At 37.8% G+C, this 23,260-nt stretch overlaps 1 protein-coding gene and 1 long non-coding RNA gene across 7 annotated transcripts in view; one reads left to right on the top strand and one right to left on the bottom strand.

Annotated features, from left to right (window-relative positions):
• The window catches only part of LOC109416537 (nyctalopin), a 705,340-nt gene that overhangs the window by 548,540 nt on the left and 133,540 nt on the right, over window positions 1-23,260 (bottom strand). The gene's annotated exons all lie outside the window — the stretch shown is intronic.
• LOC134287744 (uncharacterized) lies at window positions 7,361-22,613 on the top strand. Its single transcript, XR_009997506.1, has 3 exons — window positions 7,361-7,946; window positions 17,913-20,650; window positions 22,277-22,613. It is a non-coding gene; the product is annotated as an uncharacterized LOC134287744 (long non-coding RNA).

The raw sequence follows: 23,260 nt of genomic DNA, 5'->3' as shown, positions 1-23,260 counted from the left end.
AACCGGTTCCGTGTGTCCCGCAGGAATTGGTCATATGTAAAAATGAACCGGTTTAGAGTGTTCCACCGAAAGTGGACCAACATAAAAATAAACCAAACCCATGCTTGCGGTACATCAAATCGCTTTTTTGTCAGTAACCTGATGCATGGATAATAAGCAAATAGGCACAGTCCACAGAAGTTACTACCGGTAGCTTGACCGGTAGTATTACTAGTTCTTAGTAATCTGTATCTGATAACAGTTATAACAGTTAGTATTTACATAAGCTCAGACCACACTACCGGTAGTGTTCCAGAATCATTTCCGAGTGTCCCATCGTAAGTGGTCTAGTATAAAGTATACCAAACTCATGCATGGCACACATCAAATCGTGACATTTCGATAACCTGATGAACGGTTAGCAAGAAAATAGGCTCAGACTACATAAGAGGCTAGCGGTGGTGTTGCAGAAGCAGCGTTGAGTGCTTCAACGGAATTTCGAAAGTGAACAAAATCAATGCAAGCGATAGATATGTGTAAGAGAACCAAAAACATAAAAAAAATACTAGAGCGATCTCATCAAACCACAACATTTTAGATTCCTGAGATGTTAACATACAGTAGGATGGGTCAACGTTGTATGGAATTAAAATTTTAGCGCATCAGCCCCGAACATTTTTTTTAAATCCCCTTTTGCGTCTAAAATTACTGCGCACAATTTTGCTACGACAGGAGGGCGAGCTCTGTAATGCGTTTAAAATTTGAATAAGATTTAAAATTGGCAATTCAAATTACTACATTACAAATTTTACATGAATCTCGTAACCAATGATAATAAAATATAGCCTAAAGTGTGCAGAAAAAGCTCCTCAAAGTGACCTGTGAAAAAAGTTATATCCTAGCTTGTCAAGCAGTCAACTGAGAGAACTAATATTTTCAGCTCTGTCTATACGTTGAACATAACATCGGAATAAGTGCCCCTAATTCGATGATGATTTTTAAAAATTTTCGTTTTTCTAAATAATGTATTCTCAGGATTCAGAAATTCGTAGGTGGTACAGTCCCAGACCGCTGATATGAGAATTTCCTCCTTCTCATCCGTTATCAAGGCACAGAGCTTTGGGGCTGATCACTGACTCTAAGGCAAGATTGATTGCGTCGACGGAATGATCATGAGTACATATTCAACGAGAACGGCACTATCACCACTAGGTGGATTAATCTGGGTGTTTTTTTATTAAACTTTTCCAATATTATCAGAAATCACAGTATTCCTCAAAATCCAAACATTTGCCAACACAGAAAGTATACTAAAGTAATGTAAAATGAATTAAGTGCATTCATTGAAAGGTGTATATTATCATTTTTGCATGTAGTTTTTATTAGAAACTGTAACCACTATATGATGGATCTTTTTTGTGCCGGTCACTGCAGATAGATATATGTCAATATTCAAGAAATTTTCAGCCCGTGCCTGGCTCATCTTTTCGAGATATTGAGATCAACATGATCCAGATAGGTACGATGAGCATACACTGAACCAGCGTGGTGCGTTCAGTGTACCATCCTAAGAGGGTTAAGAAGGCTGTGAAATGCTCGAACCTTCGTTAATTTCATCAGAAACATTTTTAAGAATTGTCTATTGAAATTCTCTCTTTATGGGTTTCGTGGCCGTACAGTTAGCAGCGTTAACTTTTCGAAAAGTGCATCGAATATTCTCAAATTTTTACTGTAAGTTCATCTACTAGTTGTGTGTCAGTGTTTCAAATTTGGAAAAGATCGGGCTATTCTTCACGAAATTATAAAGATTCTTGGAAAAGGTATAATTATACAATAGCCAACTTTGAGCTGTTATATCTCCGTATTCAATGAATCGAATGCAATGAAATTTTGACCACTAATGACTAATATAACGAGCTATGAAAAGCCTTTGACGTAACTTAAAATTCTTAACACTGAAGACAATTATAACGGGTAGATTATTTTTCTAATAAAACACCAAAAAATATCCAAAACTTCAACATTGTTTCAAAATTCAAGATGCAATGTTTATTTAAATTCACTCTAAATGACTTATATATAAATTTGTTTTGAAGGAATGTAACAACATAGCCGACAATAATTTGAGAAAGTAATGGGATGCATATTAAAAATAGATCAATTTATTAAAAAATCGTGAAATAAATTAAATCGCTACAACTTTTTCTCCTGCTAAAAAAATCGTTAAGTTAAACGTTTTTTAGAGTTCATTATATAAGTCATGAATGGTCAAAATTTCATTGAAATCGATTCATTGAATACGGAGATATAACAACTCAAAGTTTGTTATACACAACTAGTTGATGAACTTACAGTAAAAATTTGAGAATATTCGATGCACTTTTCGAAAAGTTGCAGCTAGTTGAAAATTTTTTGAAAACTGAAAATTTTGCCTGTCCCGATCATTTTTTCTATCCCCTGTATAGAGTGTGGGACTTTTTAGGCAGGAGGTCTTATGTAGGGCACGTTTCGCTAAAATCATTCAATTTGTTTGAATTTAATTCTGTACGTATCTTAGTGGATTTGAAGAACTTAGTTATTTGGTAAAAAACTGGTTGAATTACACATCCTATATTTTTGGAGTTGTGTGTATCTTCTAAACCATCCCGATGTACCCGGGTGGATTCCAATTGGAAGATGGATGTTAATCTTTTAAAAATATGTAGCGCATAGATTTATTTTTCCTCACCAATTTATGCGCCACACCAACGAAACCACTCGACTATTTATTAGGGGCGCACACATGGCGCGCGCATTACTGCCTTAAAACAACCATCATCGATGACGACGACGGTACTTTCATCATCTCCACAACGAACGCGCCAATTTGTTGCGCTAATTGAACAAAAATAAGTAAATCCGGTTAAAACAGCGAAATTGCGCTTGGCTCGAGCTTTTCGGTCTCGTTAGTACATCCGTCCGTTACTCGGGCGCTGTTCGAGTATGATGTGTGACGCATCAGCAAAAAAAAAACGAGAGATGCTTGTCGGTCGACAGGTCAAAAAATGGGGTTAGGTTTCAATAGTGCGGTTGGTGTTTTTATTTCGACAAGGCAAAATTCGATTTAACAATCATGATTTTCATGGGTAGCTGATTTTTTACGATTTATTTGCGTCACATTTTGATGGCTTGATTAATGGAAGCGATTTAATTTTCGGACGAAATTTTGCGCATCTTTAAGATATGAAGACAACCACTGAGCTGGCTCCCTAACAATAGAAGAAGGCTAGAAATTGTGATGATTCCGAACAATCCGACTAAGACGACGATAAGGAAAGTTGAATTTCGCGATTATCTCCCGACTTAAATGGATGCAAATCCTTTCAGTTGTCGTCTCTCTGTGCATAATCATAGCCTCGGCATTTTCATGTAAATTCAACGACTTGCGAGTCTGATTAGCTGGATGTCTCCTGATGGCATGATGGAACCCTTGGTTGGTGGTGGCATATTGCTTTCGGAGACTCCAAACAGTCGCACCCCGGTCGGGAGGAGGGAGACTTCTTCCGGCGTGAAGCGACGTGCTGGCACAAACAAAAAAAAAATAATGGAAACCATCCAAGTAAAAGTCACCCAAATGGAATCATACCCTCTTACCGAGCGGGTTGGACGAAAACAACGATCTAGTGCACAGTGGGAAAGAAGGGATTTGAAATGGGTCACGGTATTTGTAGGGAAAAACATTATTTCAAAAGGTCAATACTGACAGATCAGTCATCGAACGAACGTTTCAATGTATTACATAAAAAGGTTAGGAAAGAGAATAAAAGCACGACGAGCTTGGTAGTCTAGTGGTTACCGTTTCATATTCGTCTGCTCAAAGGGGGATTTTGAAGGCATTTCAGGAAGTTTTGGAGGATTTTCGGCGGGTTTTCGAGACCTTACAGATGCTTTACATAGGCGTTTTCGGGGGTTTCAGAGGGAATCAGGTGCGTTACAGGGGGTCGGACGGGATTTCAGGGAGTTCTGGACGATTTTCAGCGATTTTCAGCAGCATTACAAAACCTCCCTGAATACGTCATTGAAATGCCCTGAAACGCCTTGAAACCAGAGTTGGTGTACACGTGCTGTAGTTCCATGTACGTGAGCCACATTGCAAGCTAGCTCCCAGGAGCACAGTACATTTTGAGACTGAAAGTTGTGCGCCTCATTTTTCTCAAGATGTGTCTCATGAGCTTCGTCTCATGCGCTGATTAAATTAGAAAATTTCACGACAAAAACTTCCTAAACGAACGAGAATTGAAACCTTAACCGTTGCATTAAGAGTCCCTAGTCGTACCGCATAGACCAACCAGACACTTGTGTTGTGTACGGAAAAAAGTTGTTGAGGTTCTTCGTTACCAAGAAGGTGTTTTTCACCTTAGATACCAACAGCTCACGCAGCGCATGAGACGAGCTCCCAGGGAGCTATGTGCCTAGCTCGCACCCACCAGATTTTCGTGAGCCTCCTAGCAGCGCAGCACACTGCGATTTTGAAGAGCTGGGAGACAATTTGGTGGGAGGCTCGCTGTCACATTTTTGTACACATGAGCAATGGGAAACTCTGCTTGAAACGCCCCTGGCAGCCCATCTGAAACATCCTAAAATCTCCTGAAGCCCCCTAAAACCCACTAAGACGCATCTGAAACATCACTGAAACGCTTCTGAAACCCCCTGAAACATCATGTAACTCCTTAAAACGCCCTGAAACGGCCCTTACAGCTCCCTGAAACATCATGGAACTACCTGAAACCCCTGAAACGCATCTGGATCCACCGTGAAAGGTCCTGTAATCCCTTTAAATGGCCTGAAACGCATTGAAACGTCTTTAAAAGCCCACCTGAAACATCCTAGAATCCTCCAAAAGCCACTGAAACGCATCTGAAAGTTCCCTGAAACGTCCTGTAACTAAAAGCTCACCTGAAGCATCCTAAAACCCCCCTGAAGCCCCCTCAAACCCCCTAAAGCGCATCTGAAACCTCCCTGAAACGTCCTGTAACCCCTTGAAACACCCCTTAAACATACTGAAACCTCCTGAGACCCCCTGAAAGCTCCTGAAACGCATCTGAAACCACTCTGGAACGTCCTGCAACTTCTTGAAACGCCCTGAAACGCCTTTATATGCCCCTAAAAGCCCACCTGAAACATCCCGGAACTCCCTGGAGCCTAAAACGCCTATGAAGCATGTTTGAAACGTCATGTAATCCTATGAAACGCCCCTAAAAGCCCCCCGACACTTGCTAGAACGCCTCTGAAACCTCCCTGAAACGCCCCGTAACCGCCTTGAAACGGTTCTGAAACGCCCCTTAAAGCCCCCCCTGAAACATCCCGGAACCCCTAGAAACCTTTAACCTTTTCTTCAGATCTATCGTAACTTGACTTTTTACGTTGTTTTTTTTTACCTGATACCATTACTGCCGTAAAAAACTTCAGTGTACAATTACAAAAAAAAAACACTTTTTTCGGGCGTAATCGTGGCATTGGATTCTATAGAATTAGTCAGAATCCATAACATAACAGTGCGCCTAGATAAATTTCAAGACAAATTAACAAAATGAAGTCTACGTTCTATTTTTGAAAAATTGGTTGCGCAATAAAAATTGTGTGGTGAGAGAACTTCTAGCAAAATCTCTAGTGCAGTCTTTGGAACAGTTACTGCTCGATTACCATGATTTTTTGGAAACATACCTGTGTTCTAACGTTGATTTTTTGGAAACATACCTAGTGTTCTAACGTAACTTTTTTACTTATTCGTTTATTTGAAAGGCTCGGCCGCACAGGGGCTGAAATCAATTGTTGTCATTATTGTTTTTACATTTTTCAAATTTTTGTTGCCTTAATTCTATGTTAGTTTGGGAAGCCGCAGTACTCGCGGCTGTCTGTCTAGAGGTTAATAATAACACACTTTCGAAATTGGGAAGGAAGGATGAAAGATCTTATGGCAGAAATGGATTCATTTTCTCATTTTTTTTTTCCTAGTGAAAATGGTTTCTGTAAAAATGAAACACATTTTCCAACAGGAAAAAAAAAATTAGAAGAAACCTTGATCCTTCCTCTAATTGTGTATGGAAACCGATTTTGAAAATATTGCTTCGTTATTTAATGAAAAATCAAATGCATCCCGTTTCGCCTTAAACTGAAATTCTGAAATAAGCTTCGGAAAAGAAATCAAATAGAGCAATGAAATGTTGTAGTGGTAGTGCTATTTATAACGTAAATTTCGATAGAAACTGTTTGAGAAATTTTATTTTCAATGTATTTTTTGTAAAATCTCTTGGAAATGTTTGGGGCGGAAATCCCCGACGATGTTTTTGTAGATTTTTACAAACAATTTTCACAAAACTTTTCAATCAAGTTTTTTCAGAAAATCGATGTACTTTGACAAAAGTTTACCATGAGTGTTACTCTTGATCAAGCCCTTGATTCAAGTAGAAAATCTGCCAAGAAATCAGTCATATTTTTTCAAAGACGTTCTGACCAAAACTCATCAACATTATCTGCCTGGAATTCATGTTAGAATTCTTTTAAATAAAGTTTTATTCGAAGTGCTAATTAGATGGCTAAGTCAATTATTGCTTAAGAACTTAAAAAAATCATCTGAATTTCGATTAAAATTCTTGAAAATCTTTTAAAAACTATTTCAAAATATTTTTGAATTTTTTCTGCAGAACAAAATCATTTCCCTGCAGCTTTTTTAGAAACTCCGCGATTTTTTTTTCAGAATATTTTCAATAAATTTCTTCAGTAATTAGTACAAATATTCAGCAGGAACTCTCTGACTTTTCATTATATAGAGTTTTCGAGCTCTTCCACAAAATATCTTGTGCAACTGCACAAGACTAACAATTTGTAATGAAAATATGTTAACAAGTTTTGGAATAAATTTAAAATTTGATGATGATGATGATAATGCTGCTGCTGATGATGATGATGATGATGATGATGATAAAAGTGCTTCCACCATCAGCACAAGGATTACCTATGGAAGCAGAATCATGCCGGAAGGGAATGGTCTACTTTGGAAGAAATTTAAAATTTTGTAAAAAAAACTGGACAGACAGTTGAAGAGATAACAACATATCACATAAATCTTTCCAGTAATAGACCGTAATGTTATGCTCTTGCATGTTGCTCAAAAGTTTCGTCTCTTCAAAACAAGTCCGCATGCAAAGTTTCAGCTCAATCGGACTTTGCTAAGTGTTTGACCAAAGCGGTCAAAGTTTGGCTGTTCTGAAACACGAAAAATATTCATGTATAGATACATGAAAATTTCGAAATCGAAAATTTTTTTTGATGCCAAATGCCTTAAAATTGCATGAAACGTCGAGATCTAATGTTATCTCATTTTTTTTTTTGAATCTTTTTTTTTGTGCTTCACTTGTTTCGCATAAGGATGATCCTTTTTGTAGAAAAATAAAAAAAAGTTGATGTATTTGTATTTGAATTGCATTTTCTATTAGGGTTGTTCTTTCAGTTGCAAATTAAGAACAAAAAATATTTCCAGAAAATTCATCCAGGTAATATTTTTGGTATAGCTTCAAACCATGATTTCCCACAAATCTTTTGGTGACCAGTCTATAATGAGATAATAACTAATAAAATATTACTTTGAAATTATCGCTTCCTACTTGCGAATGATATCTCTTCCTGAACTTTACGTGCCATTGAAGAACCTTCTCTGCATCTTGAGATGTCATAGTTTTGTTGAAAAAAAAAAAACAACCACCATCATCACTGCTTTTCGAGTATGGAAAATTTTTCAACTAGGTTTTTAAAACAGTTTTATTACTCCTCTCAAAACGGTTTGCAAAACATCTCCAAGAGTGGTCCCCTTAGCCGGAAGATGCTCTTAAAAAGGTTATCAAGAGGTTTTGATGTATAAATCAGTTTTATTGCAAGTTTTATGAAATTGATCACGAAAATCTCTTATAGAGCCAAACAAAACTTAAAATGTTTCTCCCACACTAGCGTGCACAGGGGGGGGCAAGGGGGGGCACGTGCCCCCCCTTCTATAAAAAAAATCTATGCACCATTTTTGCAATTCTTGAACCTTGGATCTTACCACGCAATGTTGAGAATCACTGAGCTATGGTGCACCATTGACACATACAATTTCTGAGTATCTCATGCACAACTATGATGTTCTCAGAATCATCTAACCTAAACTCACGCACCATCTTCTAACTAATCAGTGATATCAGCACCACATTTGAAAAACATGCATTATTTTCGCATTTCGTATTCCAAAACTGTATTCCATGTACGTGAACCATGGTGACTTCGGCACCACATTGAATTCTAAGCACCATTTTTGCAATTCATGCACCTAGCCATGCAAAATAACGAGTATCACTGAATAACGGTGACCAGGCGACTAATACAGCACACTAACATCATGCACCTTCTTCAAAGCTTTCAATGCACCATCATGGTGTCCACAGAATGATCTAGGTATCCACGCATTATGATGATCGCATGAAATGTCATTTTATCAATTAAGTATCTAATACCTCATACTGATATGCACCATCATGAAATTTCATGCACCATCACAGCTCTTCAAGCACCATTTCAGCGTTTATCATATCACTGAGCATCACTTTTGTAATTCGTGCACCTAACCATAAGCTTTGAAAAACGGTGACAACTAATGCATCATCTAGTATCATGCACCTTCTTCAAAGCTTTCCAACCACCATTTTGGCATTCACTATATCATCTTGGCATCTTATGCACCATTATGAAGTGGTTCACAAGTGAATTTGATGCACCATTTTGGCATTTCGCATTCAAAATAGCATTCCTTGTACCAGGACTATGTTGATCTCTGTGCCGCATTGAGTTTCCTGCACCATTTTTACAATTCGTGCACCTACATATGGATTTTGTTGAGTATAACTGAATCATGGTAAAACTAATGCACCATACAGACATCATTTAGCTCCTTTGCATTCCATGTACCACCATGATGATCACATAAATATCTAAGCACCATCTCACGCGTCATCTAAGCATTTAATTCACATTTGAATTTCATAAGCTCGATTTTGCCATATCGTACACCCAATTTTATTCCATGTACCTGATCCATGTTGACTTCCGCACCACATTAAATTCTATGCATCATTTTTGCAATTTTTAATTTTGGATCTAACCACCCAATTTTGAGAATCACTGAATCATGGTGGCAACAAATGCACCCCTGATACATACAGTTTCTTAGTATCTCATGCATAATAATGATGTTCTCGGAATCATTTTTAGGCTAATCTCACGCACCATATTTTAACTTATCAGTGATGTCAGCACCATATTCGAATAACATGTACCATTTTGGCATTTCGTATTCCAAAACCATAATCCATGTACGTGAACCATGGTGCTTTGGCACCACATTAAATTCCAAGCACCATTTTTTTTTGCAATTCGTGCACCTAGCCATACACAATGTCGAGTGTCGCTGAATAACGGTGACAACTAATACAGCACACTAACATCATGTACCTTCTTCGAAGCGTCCACAGAATGATGTAGGTATCCACGCATTATGCTGATCTCATGCACTATATTTTAATCAACTAGGAATCTAATGCATCATACTGATATGCACCATAATTAAATTTCATGCACCATCAAAGCTTTCCAAGCACCATTCCAGCGTTTATTATATCATCTAGGCATCTGATGCACCATTATGTTGTGAGCATCACATAAAATACTTTTATTTTGTATTCTATGCATCATTTTTGCAATTCGTGCACCTAACCATGCAACATGTTGATAATCTTTGAATAACGGTGACAACTAATGCAGCTCAAAAGCATCATACGCCTTCTTCCAAGCCTTCCATGCACCATTTTGGCATTCATTATACCATCTAGGTATCTTATGCACCATTATAATGTGGTTTACATTTGAATTTGATGCACCATTTTGGCATTTCGCATACAAAATAGTATTCCACGTACCTGGAACATGTTGATTTCTGGGCCACATTGAGTTTCCTGCACCTTTGCACGAATTGCAAGTGCACCTTAATATGAAACATGACGAGTATAACAGAATTATGGTGAAGCGAATGCACCATACAGACATCATGCACCACCATGATGTTCACATAATCATCTAGGCAACATCTCACGCACCATCTTTGAATCAAATATGTGTCTAATTGTGAAATAATGCACCATCGTTAAATTTCATGCATAACTAAAGTATTAAATGCGTAATCGTGGCGTTCACTATATCATCTAGGCATCTATTGCACCATTATTATTGTATGAAGTTTCGTACATCGAAATAGCATTTCTTGTACGATGTCAACTCTAATGCATCATACTGACATCAAGCACCATCTTTGAATGACATGCTCCATATTAGCATTCAATGCACCATAACAATGAACTCAGTATTACCAGAAGATCCTATACACCACGGTGACATCATGCACCTTTATTGCCTCACGCAATTTGATTTTTATGTAGCACCAACATTTTTATGTTTACACCATCTCCAAATCACATGTTTTATCTATAAATCTATAAATCAAAATGCAATTACTTGCCACGCATGCATTATCTCGACGTTCCTCTGATCATTAAGGTATAGAATAAACCATACTCACATCACACACCTTTTTAAAATTCCATACACCTTCTTGGTGTTCATTGTATCATCCACAATTGAATTTTATATACCATTTTGTGATTCGCGCATCAAAAAAGCATTCCGTGGATCATTTTAAGAATCACTTTACCAGCTCGAGAAATATCTGGAGTAATCCGTGGAGGCATTCCAGGAGAAATCCCTGGAGAAATTTCAGGGGGAATTCTTGAAGGACTTTCTGGAGGAATCCCTGAAGGCATTACTAAAGAAGTGCTTGAATTCTTGAAAGAAGCTCTCAAAAACTGGAAGAGGAGTCTAGAAATTCCTGTAGAATTTGCAGGAGGAACTACTAGAGGAATTGCTGGAAAAATTATTGAAGGAATTCCCTGGAGGCATTCCTAAAGGAATCCTTGAAGAATTTCCTGGGGGAATCCGTAGAGGAATTCGTGAAAGAATTCATAGAGGAATTTGTGGAGAAATATTTCGAAAACCTCCTGGACAAATTTCTTGAAGAGTTCCAGCAGGGGTCATTGACGAACCGCTGGAGGATTTCCTGGAGTAAACTCTGGAGGCATTCCTGGAAGAAACCCTGGAGGAATTCCTGGAAGAATTTCTGGAGCAATCTCTGAAGGCATTCCTGCAGAAATCCTTGGAAGAATGCCTGGAGGTTTCCTTGTAAGAATTCCTGGAGGAACTTCTGGAAGAATGTCCGGAGGAATTTCTGCAGAAATCCCTGAGGAAATTTCTGGAGGGACATTTGGAGGAGTTTCTAGTAGAATTCCTGGAAGAAGCTATGTGAAATTCCTGGAGAAATCCCTGATATAATCCCTGGAGGAATTCCTGAAGGAATCCGTGAAGGAATTACAGGATGAAACACTGGAGGGTTAACAGAAGGAATCCATGAAATAAATCATGGAAGAATTCCAAGAGGTATTGCTGGAGAAATTCCTGAAGGATTTTTTGGAAAAATTCCTGCATGAATTTGTGGAAGAATTACTCGAGAAATTCAATGACGAATCCTCGCAGAAATTACTGGAGAAATCTCTGGAGGAATTTGTGGAGCAATTTCTGGAGGAATCAGTGGAGGTATTCCTGAAGGAATTTTTGGAAGAATCCATGAAAAAAATCTTGGAGGAATTTCTGGAGGCATTCTTTCGAGAATTATTGGTAGAATTTCTGGAGGATTTTTAGGAGGAATACTTGGCTGAATCCCTAGAGATATTCATAGAGGAAATCCTAGAGAAAGCTTTGGAAAATTCCTGGAGAAATCCCTGCTGAAATCCTAGGAGGAATTCCTGAAGAAATCCGTAAAGGAATTCAAGGATGAATCCCTGGAGAATTACTAGAGAAACTTCTGGAAGAATCCCTTGAGGTTTTTTTGAAGAAATTCCTAAAAAAATGTAGGAATTCCTGGCAGAATTTCTGGAGGATTTCCTGAAGGAATTCTTTGAAAAAAATCTGGAAAAATATTTGCGGCTTCCTGGAATGATTAAACGAACTCCTCGAGCAAAAGAATTCCTAGAGGGATTTTTGAGGAATTCCTGAAGAAATTCTTGGAGAAATTCCTGGCGAGATCCATGGAGGAATACCTGAAGAAATTTTTCGAGGAATTCGTGGAACAATTCCAGGAGAAGTTTTTTTGTTTCTGGAGAAATTCATGAATAAATTCTAGAGGAATTCTAAGAGGAATCCATGAAGAATTTTTTAAATGATTTTCTGGAGCAATTAATTGAGAAATTTTTATAGTTGTCCCAGGAGAAATTTCTGGAGAGATTCCTTGAAAAATTCCAGAAAAAAAATCATGAAAAAATGTCTGTAGAAATCCCTGGAGAAATTTTTCGAGGAATTCCTGGAAGAGTTCCGGGAGAAATTTCTTCAGAATTTTCTGGAGAAATCCGAGCAGGAATTCCTTCAGGAGTCGTTGCAGAAATTCCTGGAGGAATCTCTGTAGAAATTCCCGGAGGAATAATGGAGGAATTCCTGGAGCAATTTCCGAAAGAATTCTTTGAGGTATTTTTTGCGAAACATTCCTGGAGAAATTCCTGGAAGATTTTCCTGAGGAGTCTTTGGAGAAATTCCTGGAGGAATCCATGTTTGCATTCCGGGAGGTATTTCTGGATAAATTCCTGAAGAATTTTTTGATGAAATAACTAGAGAAATTCCAGGATGAATTATTTAAGGAAATTTTGGACAAATATTTAAGGCTTCCTGGAGGAATGTCTAGAGGAACTCCTCGAGGAATTTGTGAAGGATTTTTTTAAGTAATTTCTGAAGAAACTCATGGATGAACTCCTGGATGAATTCCTGAAGAAATTCCTGGAGGAATCCATGGAGAAATCCCTAAAGGAATTCCTAGAGAAATACCCAGAAAAGATTTGGGAAAATCCCTGCTGTAATCCTAGGAGGGATTCCTGAAGGAATCTGTGAAGGAATTTAAGGATGAATCCCTGGAGAATTCCTAGAGAAATTTCTGGAAGAATCCTTAAAGATTTTTCTGGAGAAATTCCTGAAAAAAATTAAGGAATTCTTTGAAAAATTTCTGGAAAAATATTTGCAGCTTCCTGGAGGAATGATTTAAGGAACTTCTCGAGCAATTTCTGAAATATTTCCTAGAGGGATTTTTGAGGAATATCTGAAAAAATTCATTGATGGAATTCCTGGCGAAATCCATGGAGGAATCCCTGGAGAAATTTTTCGAGGAATTCCGTGAGGAATTCCTGGAACAGTTCCGGGAGAAGTGTTTTCTGGAGAAATCCGTGGATAAACTCTTAGAGGAATGCCTAGAGGGGGTATCCATGAAGATTTTTTTTTAGGATTTTCTGGAGCCTACAGTTGTCCTAGGAAAAATTTCTGGAGAGATTCTTGGAAAATTTCTAGAAAAGAAAATTCTGTAGAAATCCCTGGAAAAAATTCTCGAGGAATTCCTGGAAGAGCTCCGGGAGAAATTTCTTCAGGATTTTCTGGAGAAATCCGAGCAGGAATTCCTGGATGAATCCCTGTAGAAATTCAAGATGGAATTACTGAAGAAATTTTTGAAGGAATGAATGGAGGAATTCCTGGAGGAATTCCCGAAAGAATTCTTTGAGGTATTTTTTGCGAAACATTCCTGGAGGAATTAGTGGATGATTTTCTTCAGGAATCTCTGGAGAAATTTCTGGAAGAATCCATGTTTGCATTCCGGGAGGTATTTCTGGATAAATTCCTCCAGAATTTTTTGGGGGAATTCATTTATGAATTCTTAGAGGAATAACTAGAGAAATTCCTGGATGAATTCTTTAAGGCATTTCTGGACAAATATTTAAAGCTTCTGGAGGAATGTCTGCAGGAACTCCTCGAGGAATTAATAAAGGATTTTTTTTAGCAATTTAGCTTAGCTTAGCTTAGCTTAGACTGACTGCACACATCTATGGTTGCTATTCCGTGATTGACCCGAACCAATGACAGTTGCACAATGAATCAACTGAATAATTGACTGGGAGTGGTCAATATTCTCACTGTGCATGCTTCAGAGACTCTCTTTAACGGTACAATAACGGCGCCGGCCACGTCCTTGCAGTCAGGTTGGAAGAGGGAAGGAATATTAGTAACAACCTTTGTTAAGTGAAAGCCCGCGTTTACCGCTGCGACTCCACCAAAGGCTGCAGGAAGGAGTGTTTGTTAGTGGGAAAGGTATCGTTGGAGCTGGATTCACTTTGATAAGTAATATGACCTTCGTGTCATGCTGGTTGCCGCGCTATTGTTTGCTTTACGCGGAAAGCAAACAATCGACCACCCGCGTCAGGTGGTCACTTAATATTTCGAATCGAACCGCGGAAGCTAGTCACCAAATATTTCACTGCAAATGACACGACCGAACATGCAATGAGTCCGCCGCCGTCGAAATGCTCACTACCGAATAGAAAAAGAATCGAACCACCGAAGCAAAAGCGCGCGACACCGGCACCCGAACGAAATCCCATTTACACACTCAAGGATTATAAAGGACAATAAAGAATTTTTTTAGCAATTTCTGAAGAAACTCGTGGATGAATTCCCGAAGAAATTTCGGAGGAATCCATGGAGAAATCTCTGGATGAATTACTAGAGAAATTCCCGGAAAAGAACTGGGAAAAATTCTTTTAGGATTTTCTGAGGAATTAGTCGAGGAATTTCTGGAAAAATCCCTGGAGCTGGAGACAGTATTGGAAGAATTCTAGTTGAAATCCTTAGAGAATTTTCTGTAGGAATTCTGGCAGCAATCCCTGGAGATATTTCATGAGGATTCCATGGAAGTATCGCTAGAGGTATTCCTGGAGAATTCCTGGAAGAATTCCTAGAAGTCCTTGAGAATTTCCTGTAGAATTTCCTGGAGGAATCCATGGAAGAATTGCTCGAGAATTTCCAGGAGGAATTCCTGGAAGAGTTTCGGGAGAAATTCCTTTATGATTTTCTGGAGAGAAGAATCCCTGGAAGATATATTGAAGAAATTCTGGCAGACATTCCTAGAGGATTTTTTCTAGAAAAAATTTCATGAGGAATCTCTGAAGGAATTCCTGGGGGTAATTCTGGAGGAATTCCTGGAGGTAATTCTGAAGAAATTTCTGGAGTATTTACTGGAGGAATTCCCGGAGGAATTATTTGGGAAAATTCTGGAGAAATATATGAGGCTTCATGGAGAAATTTCTGAAGGAACTCCTCGAGAAATTTCTGAAGGATTTTCTGGAGGAATTTCTGCAGGATTTTTTTTTTCAAGAATTTCTGAAGAAATTTTTCAACGAATCCCTGCAGAAACTCCTTGAGAAATTCCTAGAAAAAGTTCTGGAGGAATTCTTTGAGGAATGCAATGAGAAATCCCTGTAGTTTTGGTGGAAATTCCCAGAGGATTTTTTAGAGGAATCCCTAGAGGAGCTTCTGGTAGAATTTCTGGCGCTCTTCCTTAAGAAATTTCTGAAAGAATTCCCGGAGGAATTTTTGCGGAATTTCTGAAGAAATTCATGGATGAATCCTCGGAGGAATACCTGAAGAAATGCCTCGAGAATTTCCTGGAGGAATCCATGAGGGAATTTTTCGACGAATGCTAGGAGGAATTTCTGGAAGGAATGCGATGATCAATTCTTAGAGAAATCCTCAGAAGAAATATTGTAGGAATTCTGACAGTCATTCCTAAAAGAAAATTTCAGGAGGAATCTCTGGAGGAATTATTGGAGTATTTACCAGCGGAATTATATGAGGAATTTCTGGTGAAATATGTGAGGCTTCCTGGAAAATTAATGGAGGAATGTCTGAAGGAACTTCTCGAGGAATTTCTGAAGGAATATCTGGAGGAATTTCTGACGACATTCATTATTACATCCCTGGAGGAATTTCTGAAGAAATTTCAGGAAAAAATCCTGGAGAAATTCCTAGGGGATTCCATGGAGGATTCCCTGGTGGAATTTCTCGTGGAATCATTCGAGGAACTCCTGGAGGAATTCCTGGAAGAGTTTCGGGTGAAATGACTTTAGCATTTTCTGGTGGAGTTCATGGATGAATTTCGGGGAGAAATCCCTGAAGGCTTCTCGTAGGAATGCCTGAAGGTACTACTCGAGCAAATTGTGAAAGAATGCCTGGAGGATTTTTTTGAGGAATTTCTGAAGAAATTTATGAATGAATTCCTGCAGGAATTCTTGGAAAAATTGCTGGAAAAAATCCTGAAGAAATTCCTGAAGGAATCCGTGGAGGATTTCCTGGACAAATTTCTTGCGGAATTCCTCGAGAAATTCTTGGAAGGGTTCCGGGAGACATTCTTGGGGAACTCAGGCAGAAATTCCTAGAGGAATTGCTGGAGGAATTTTTGGGAGTTCTTCCTCGACAAATTTCTGAAAGAATTCCTGGTGGAATTACTGGAGGATTCTGAGGAATTTCTGGAGAAATTCAGTAATGAATCCCTGGAGAAACTCCTAATGAAATTTCTGGAAAAAATCCTAAAGAAATTCCTGGAGGATTCCCTGGAGGTATTCCTGGAAGAGTTCTGGAAGAAATTCCTTTGGAATTTTCTGCAGGAATCCGTGGAGGAATTCCTGAAAGAAGTCACTAGTTGCATATTGGAGGAATTTCTAAAGAAATGTCTGAAGAAACCCCTCGAGGAATTTCTAATGGAATATGTGGATGAATTTCTGAAGAAATTCATTTTTGAATCCCTGGAGGAATTCCTGAAAAAAAATCCTGGAAAAAATCCTGGAGAAATCTGTGGAGGATTTCCTGTAGGGATTCCTCGCAAAATTTTTGGAAGAGTTCCGGGAGACATTTTTTTAGGATTCTCTGGAGAAATTCTGGCAGAAATTCCTAGAGGATTTTCTGGAGAAATCCCTGGAGGAATTTCATGAGGAATTCTTGGAGGATTTTTTGGGAGAAATTCCTGTAGAATTTCTGGCGTTATTTTTCCAGAAATTACTGAAGGAATTTCTAGAGGAATTTGTTGAGGAATTTAAGAAGGATTTTTTGAAATAATTCATGGATTCAGGAATTCCTGAAGAAATTCGTTGAGAATTTCCTGGATAATTTTCTGAAGGAACTCCTGTAGGAATTTCTCGAGGAATTCCATGAAAATATACTTCAGAAATTCCTTTAGAATTTTCTGGGGGATTCCGTGGAGCGATTCCTAGAGAAATCCCTGGAGGAAATATTGGGGGAATTCTGGCAGACATTCATAGAGGATTTTTTTCTGAAATAAAATTTCAGGAGGAATTCCTGGAGGTAATTTTAGAAGAGTATTTACTGGAGGAATTCTTGGAGGAATTATTTGAGGAATTCCTGGAGAAATATTTGAGGCTTCCTGGAGGAATTTCTGAAAGAATTATTGTAAGATTTTTTGGGGAAATCCCTAGAGAAATCATGCACGAATATTTGGAGAAATCCTGGAGGAATCTCTGTAGATTGCAACAAGGATTCCGATCAAAATGTTCTATCTAAAAAATCTGACATTCTCCAATTCTAGCATCACTAATTGTCCAGGATCAAAATTCTTTCACAACGACAATATTTTTTTTTCTATAATTGATAATTTTCTCGATATTCTCCATTGTATTTGATACGTTTATAAAATTTTATAAGAGTCGAGATAGTGACTTCATATTAAAGTTTCATATTGCCTTGAAATCATCACCATCCGAAGCCTTCTCCAGAATTCCAATATGAAGTACTTGGCGATGTTAGCACCACAACATGTTGAAACCCCTACTTGGGAATTCATATTGGGTGGGTGTAACACCATCATTTTATTTTGCACCATGATCATACATATATTGCACCATTATTATGGTGCCCCCCCTAAGCAAGAACCCTGCGCACGCTAGTGTTCTCCCATCACGTTAGAGTTTAGGTTCAATCACCACTTCGGTATGCTATTTGGTAATCTTACCTACAAGAAGCTAAGGTATACACTCAGTAGCAAAAAAAAGCCGAGCTGAATTTTTCTTCCAAATTTCACTGCAGCGTCAGAAAATGTAGGGGACGTTGTGGTCAAAATTTGAATTGTTTTCATCCAGTGGTTTGGACCACAGAAACCGTCAAAGTTGAAGTACCAATGTGGGAGCCTACTGTTTTCACTCTATATTGACCATGCTGAAACACCGGTGCAGATTTTACAGATTTTGGCTACTGTAGAAACTTTTTTAATACTATTATCTTTTTTTAATTTCTTTTCTACAAAAAGGACCACCCTAATGCAAAATAAGAGAACCACCCCAACGAAATATGACAACTAAATTCAAATCCTCCATTTCAAATTCGTTTTACTCCCCCAACTCAAAAATTTTCTTAGTCCAAAAAGCTATATTTTTTCAATTTTTTTAGATAACACCAGATTTCGACGTTTCATGCACTTTCAAGGCATTTGGCATAAAAAAATGTCGATTTCTAAATTTTCATGTATCCCTTACATGTATATTTTTCGTGTTTCAAAACAGCCAAACTTTGACCGCTTTGGGCAAACACTTAGCGAAGTTCGATGAGCTGAAATTTTGCATGGGGACTTGTTTTGAGGGAATGAAACTTTTTGAAATTTGAAAAGTCGATTTTCATTGGCACCCTAATGCTCATCTAATTCAATCCGAAGGTGATTTGGATTGTGAAAAGAAACAAACCATTTGCATTAGTAGAATCAAGTTCAGTTCTGTGCCTTCAGGGAACGGAGATGTTCATGTGGCTCCGTAGCTTGGAGGAATGAAGCGCCCGTTCAGCGAATTGGGAGTCATTGGTTCGATTCCCACCGGAGCACGTGGATTCTTTTCTTCGCAATTTAAATCTCAATTTATTCATCAAACACGTGTTCTTGTTGTGTGCATGAATGTCAAAGTAATCAAACAAAGAACATAGTAAGAACATATTATTCGTTATTATTATTAGACGGGGTATAGTTTTAGCATTTTTGCATTTTTTTTTGGGCAACCAAACTTTTATATTTTTGGCTGATATTCAGGACTGTTCTGTATATCTGAAAACTATTTTGGTTGCTTTTAAAGCGTATTTACATTCTTAAAAAAATCATTGAAAAATTGATATTTTGGTCAACTTTCACATGTCATTGTTTCTTTTGTACTGAATCGAAACAATTAACTTATTTTAAATTTATTCTCAATCATTCTATTATAGTGAAATAGTATAGGGAAGTTGAATACACTCTAAAGTTATTTTCCTCAAAATTACACGGAAAATAAAATTTTCCTTGGAAAAAAAATAAAATAAAAATATTTCATCAATTATCATGAAATCACAAAATGTTTTCATCTTATAAAATCGGTATCCCAAATATGCTTTCAGGAAAATGTAACAGTGTAAGTATGTTCAAAAATAAAAATTAGAAAATTAACAACCAAAATTCACAATCGCGAATTAAAAACGGATCTTCTTCCAGAACATGTTAAATCGATTTTAGATGATGAAAAATTATATTTAGATCATAATAAAAAATAGGGTATAGAGGGTTCAGCATGCCCAAGAAACTCACGAAATTTCCATAACCTAAAGTTACTGGACCGACCGGTAATCGAACTCAGCATGGTCTTACTGAATATTCGCGCGTTTACCGCTTCTGCAATAAATATGGGCTCTTAGAGATAATGTCACATTTTGTTCCGGCTGTACCCACTGTGCAACAATGAGAACAAGAATGTTGCAACCAGGCGAGTGAGGGCCACAAGATGCTTCACCATCTCCGAGCGAAAGAGCGAACATCTTCCGGCTCCCCTTTGTGTTCATTACCTTCTCGGGCGCAATAAGATTGGTACAATATGGTAACCCGGGGAATAAGAAGGAACATTCTTTTTTTTCTGTCGACGACGACGTGGTGGGGGTCCTAGGGCGATTCCCTTATCTTCTGATATGTGTCACACTTTGGGAAAGTGTATTTTTCTCCATCTGCCACTCCGAGCGTGACGACGCCCAGCTTGTGCCGGATTCTCGCTCGTCCTGAAATCTTCTGACGGAGGAACACTCGAGGGCAGCCAAGTGACAAAAACTATCGTACTTTGTGTGCGGTTAACATATGTCCACATTTTTTGGACGGATCTCTGGGATGATGGGGTGGGTGGGATCTGCAAGCCTTCGAGTGTTTATGGACCCAAGCCGACCGACACAAGACGGAAGTATGAACGGTGGCAATCAATCATTGGTCGGGATCTTGCGGGTGAAACTTTCTCGGATTTTGGCTTTGGGCGAAACCCTCAAGCCGGGCACAAGAGAAGGAGAAGGATATGCTTCACCACCATCATCGCCACCATACAGAGGAATTGTTTGACTTTGTTCAAACGGGGAAACCATAATTAGTTTGCACTGGGTTGAGCTTTTACCGCCGCCGTATCAAGCAAATCAAGTGCATGGAAATGTGAAATTGCTGATCCAATAGAGGAAGAAAAGGGAAAGGCTGCCTGACGGAGGTCAATTATTGCAATGGAGCTTATCTTGCGGTGTGCCACGTGGGCCATAAACGTAATGGAGCGGTTAGGGTTTGGACCAAGGCGAATCGTGCTCGATGCGGTTACAAATATATATGTTCCTATGTTTGCATTGAAGATGATGATGGTGAATCAATTAGGTCAGTGGTGCTCAGGCTGGAGGATACCGCGGGCCAAATTTGCAATTCGGGATCGACCTGCGGGCCGCATAAACCATCGATGCACAAAAAGAACAATTCTAAAGCATATTTATTAAAAATCTGAACTGTTCAATTTAGATTCATAAGTTTGGTTGAGAAAAACAATTGAGCTTCAAATTGAAATTCAAACAAACAATTTTGCAGTTGCCCCTAGAATTGCCTTGAAGCCACTTCAAGAACTTGTCAAGCAGCTTTTACAAGAATTTCTTTTGAATCGCTCCAACAAGGTTTGCTGGATTTTCTCCTGAAATTTCTTGTGGAGTTGCTCCAGAAGGATTTCGAGAAATTTCTTGAAGTTTTGTTTAGTTTTTCTAGAATTCTCTTGGAACACCTCCAAGAACTCCTCTTAGATTTGCCTTTGGAACTGCCCTGGAGTTACTTCAGGAATTCCTCATTAATCATTTCCAAGAATTTATCCTAGAATAGCTTCCGGAATTTTCCGAAAATTTTCCAGGAGTTTCTTGAAGATTTTAGTAAATTCTTTCCATAAGTCTCTTCTAAAGTTGATGAAATACTTCATCATTAAATTTCTTCTAACATTAGATTTTTAACAATTGTTCCCGGAAATTTCTTCAACATTATCTTCTAAAGCTGCTGCATAAGTTGCTTCAAATTTATTATTCAAATTTTCCTCAGGCGTTCTAGGCATCTTTTGTGTCTTGATGCAAAAATTATTTTTTTGTCCTTCGAGGAATTTATTCTAAAGTTGTTTTAGAAATTTCTGTTAGAGTGGCACCGGATCATTTTTCTAGGAAATTCTCATATAATTTCCATGCAGTATCGCCACAACTTTCTCATTGAGTTTCTTCAGGATAATTTGAGTTTCTCCATATATTTCGCTAAGAGTTGCATAAATTTTTCTCCAATAATGTTTCCTGGACTTTCTCCAAAAATGTATCCAAAAGTTTCTCCAAAAGGGCACAGGAGTCGCTTTATGAATCTCGCCTTAGATTTTTTTCTTCTTTGAGTTCGTTCAGGAGTTTCGCTTGGACAATTCAAATTGGATTCGTAAGTTTTGTTTCGAAAAATGTGTGAGTCTTATAATAGAAATTTAAACATACAGTGAAAATTAAACAATATTGGCAACCTAGTTGAGATTTGTTGAGAATTTTGACAAAAACTTCGGGCTTTGTGTTTTTATGTTCTTGGGAAAGGCGAAATGTGAAATATTTGCTCAGCGTTGCATTGACTGCGCTTAGAAACTGCAACAAATTTTTAAATGATTCAAGATTACATTTTTAACAAACTTTCATTTGATTCGTACCACTTATAAATAACTATAAGCTGGCTTCGTGACTTAGCTGAAATGCCGAAATATTTCGGAGTTGCGATTTCGAATCTTACCAGAACGGATTGTTCTTTTTGTTTATTTATCATTTAATTTGTGTTCACTATAAAAATTGATCAGCATTTTTTTTTTGTTTGATTTCTTAATAAATTTAACGAGTTATTTCAAATAATCGTTCAAAAATTTCGATTCGTCTTAAAGTACTCCGCGGGCCGCATCTTAAGGCTTGGAGGGCCGCATGCGGCCCGCGGGCCGCAGAATGAGCACCACTGAATTAGGTGGTTGAATGCGGATAATTGTTTGCCCTCAGGTATCATGAACTGTGTGATCTTCAATAAATTTGGATTGTGAGTATATCAACCATGGTATTCAAATTAGGAGTCAAACTATAATAGCCTTCTGACATTATCCTGTTGAAGTTGGGAGAATTAAAGAAGCTTCCTCATAGTTGTTCAATCCGAAAACTTCAAGCAATGAATTTCACTAGTAATTTGAGCATTTCTGTAGCTTGTGAATATTTGCAAGACATTGAAGTATTACGGTTCCATTCGATTATAGGAACTGTTGAAGTACTCTGGAGTTTATTATGTTGATTGAAATTTTAATAATAGCTGTAAGTTATATAGAAAACAACTACTTGTACTCAAAGAATTTAACCTTCCTAATGAGTGTAGAACTAGCTTAAGTTTAAATACACATAAATAAAACAAAAAACGTAAAAAATGACCCTAATTCACAACTATTAAATGATTTTTGTTTTGAAAGAAAAAAAAAACAACATATTTCTTAAAAAATGCATAAAACAATCATTGCAACTACAAGCTTTCACAAAAAAAAATTGTCTTAAATTATCGAAAAGGCTGATGCGTGTTTAAAATAATACGCGTTGTAAAACTTTGCGAATTTTGAAAGGAGTTTTGCCAAGAATTTTCGACCGATTGTCTTCTTGGGGGACTTCTAATCTATTTCTCCAAAATTCTATTGGCAATATTTGCAAATATTAATCCAAAATATTGAAAATCCTTTATTTATTTCGTGTACTCTCTTAGAGTTCTTTTGGATTTTGTTTGATGATACAATAACGATCGTTTTCGAAAATTATCCTAAAACTATCTATGAAAGTCGAAGATTTTTTTTTATACAAGAGATGCGTCGCATAAAATTCACGAAAAATTTCAATGCAGGTCCTGGAGAAATAGGTGACATATTCGAGAAAAACAACAACCTGAACAAATATCTGGGAAGTCTGCTCTACCTCTCAC

The sequence above is a fragment of the Aedes albopictus genome, chromosome 2, assembly GCF_035046485.1.
Source record: "Aedes albopictus strain Foshan chromosome 2, AalbF5, whole genome shotgun sequence".
Classification (NCBI taxonomy): Eukaryota; Metazoa; Arthropoda; class Insecta; order Diptera; family Culicidae; genus Aedes; species Aedes albopictus.
Note: the sequence above shows the minus strand (reverse complement) of the source record. Positions and strands in the feature narration are given on the sequence as shown.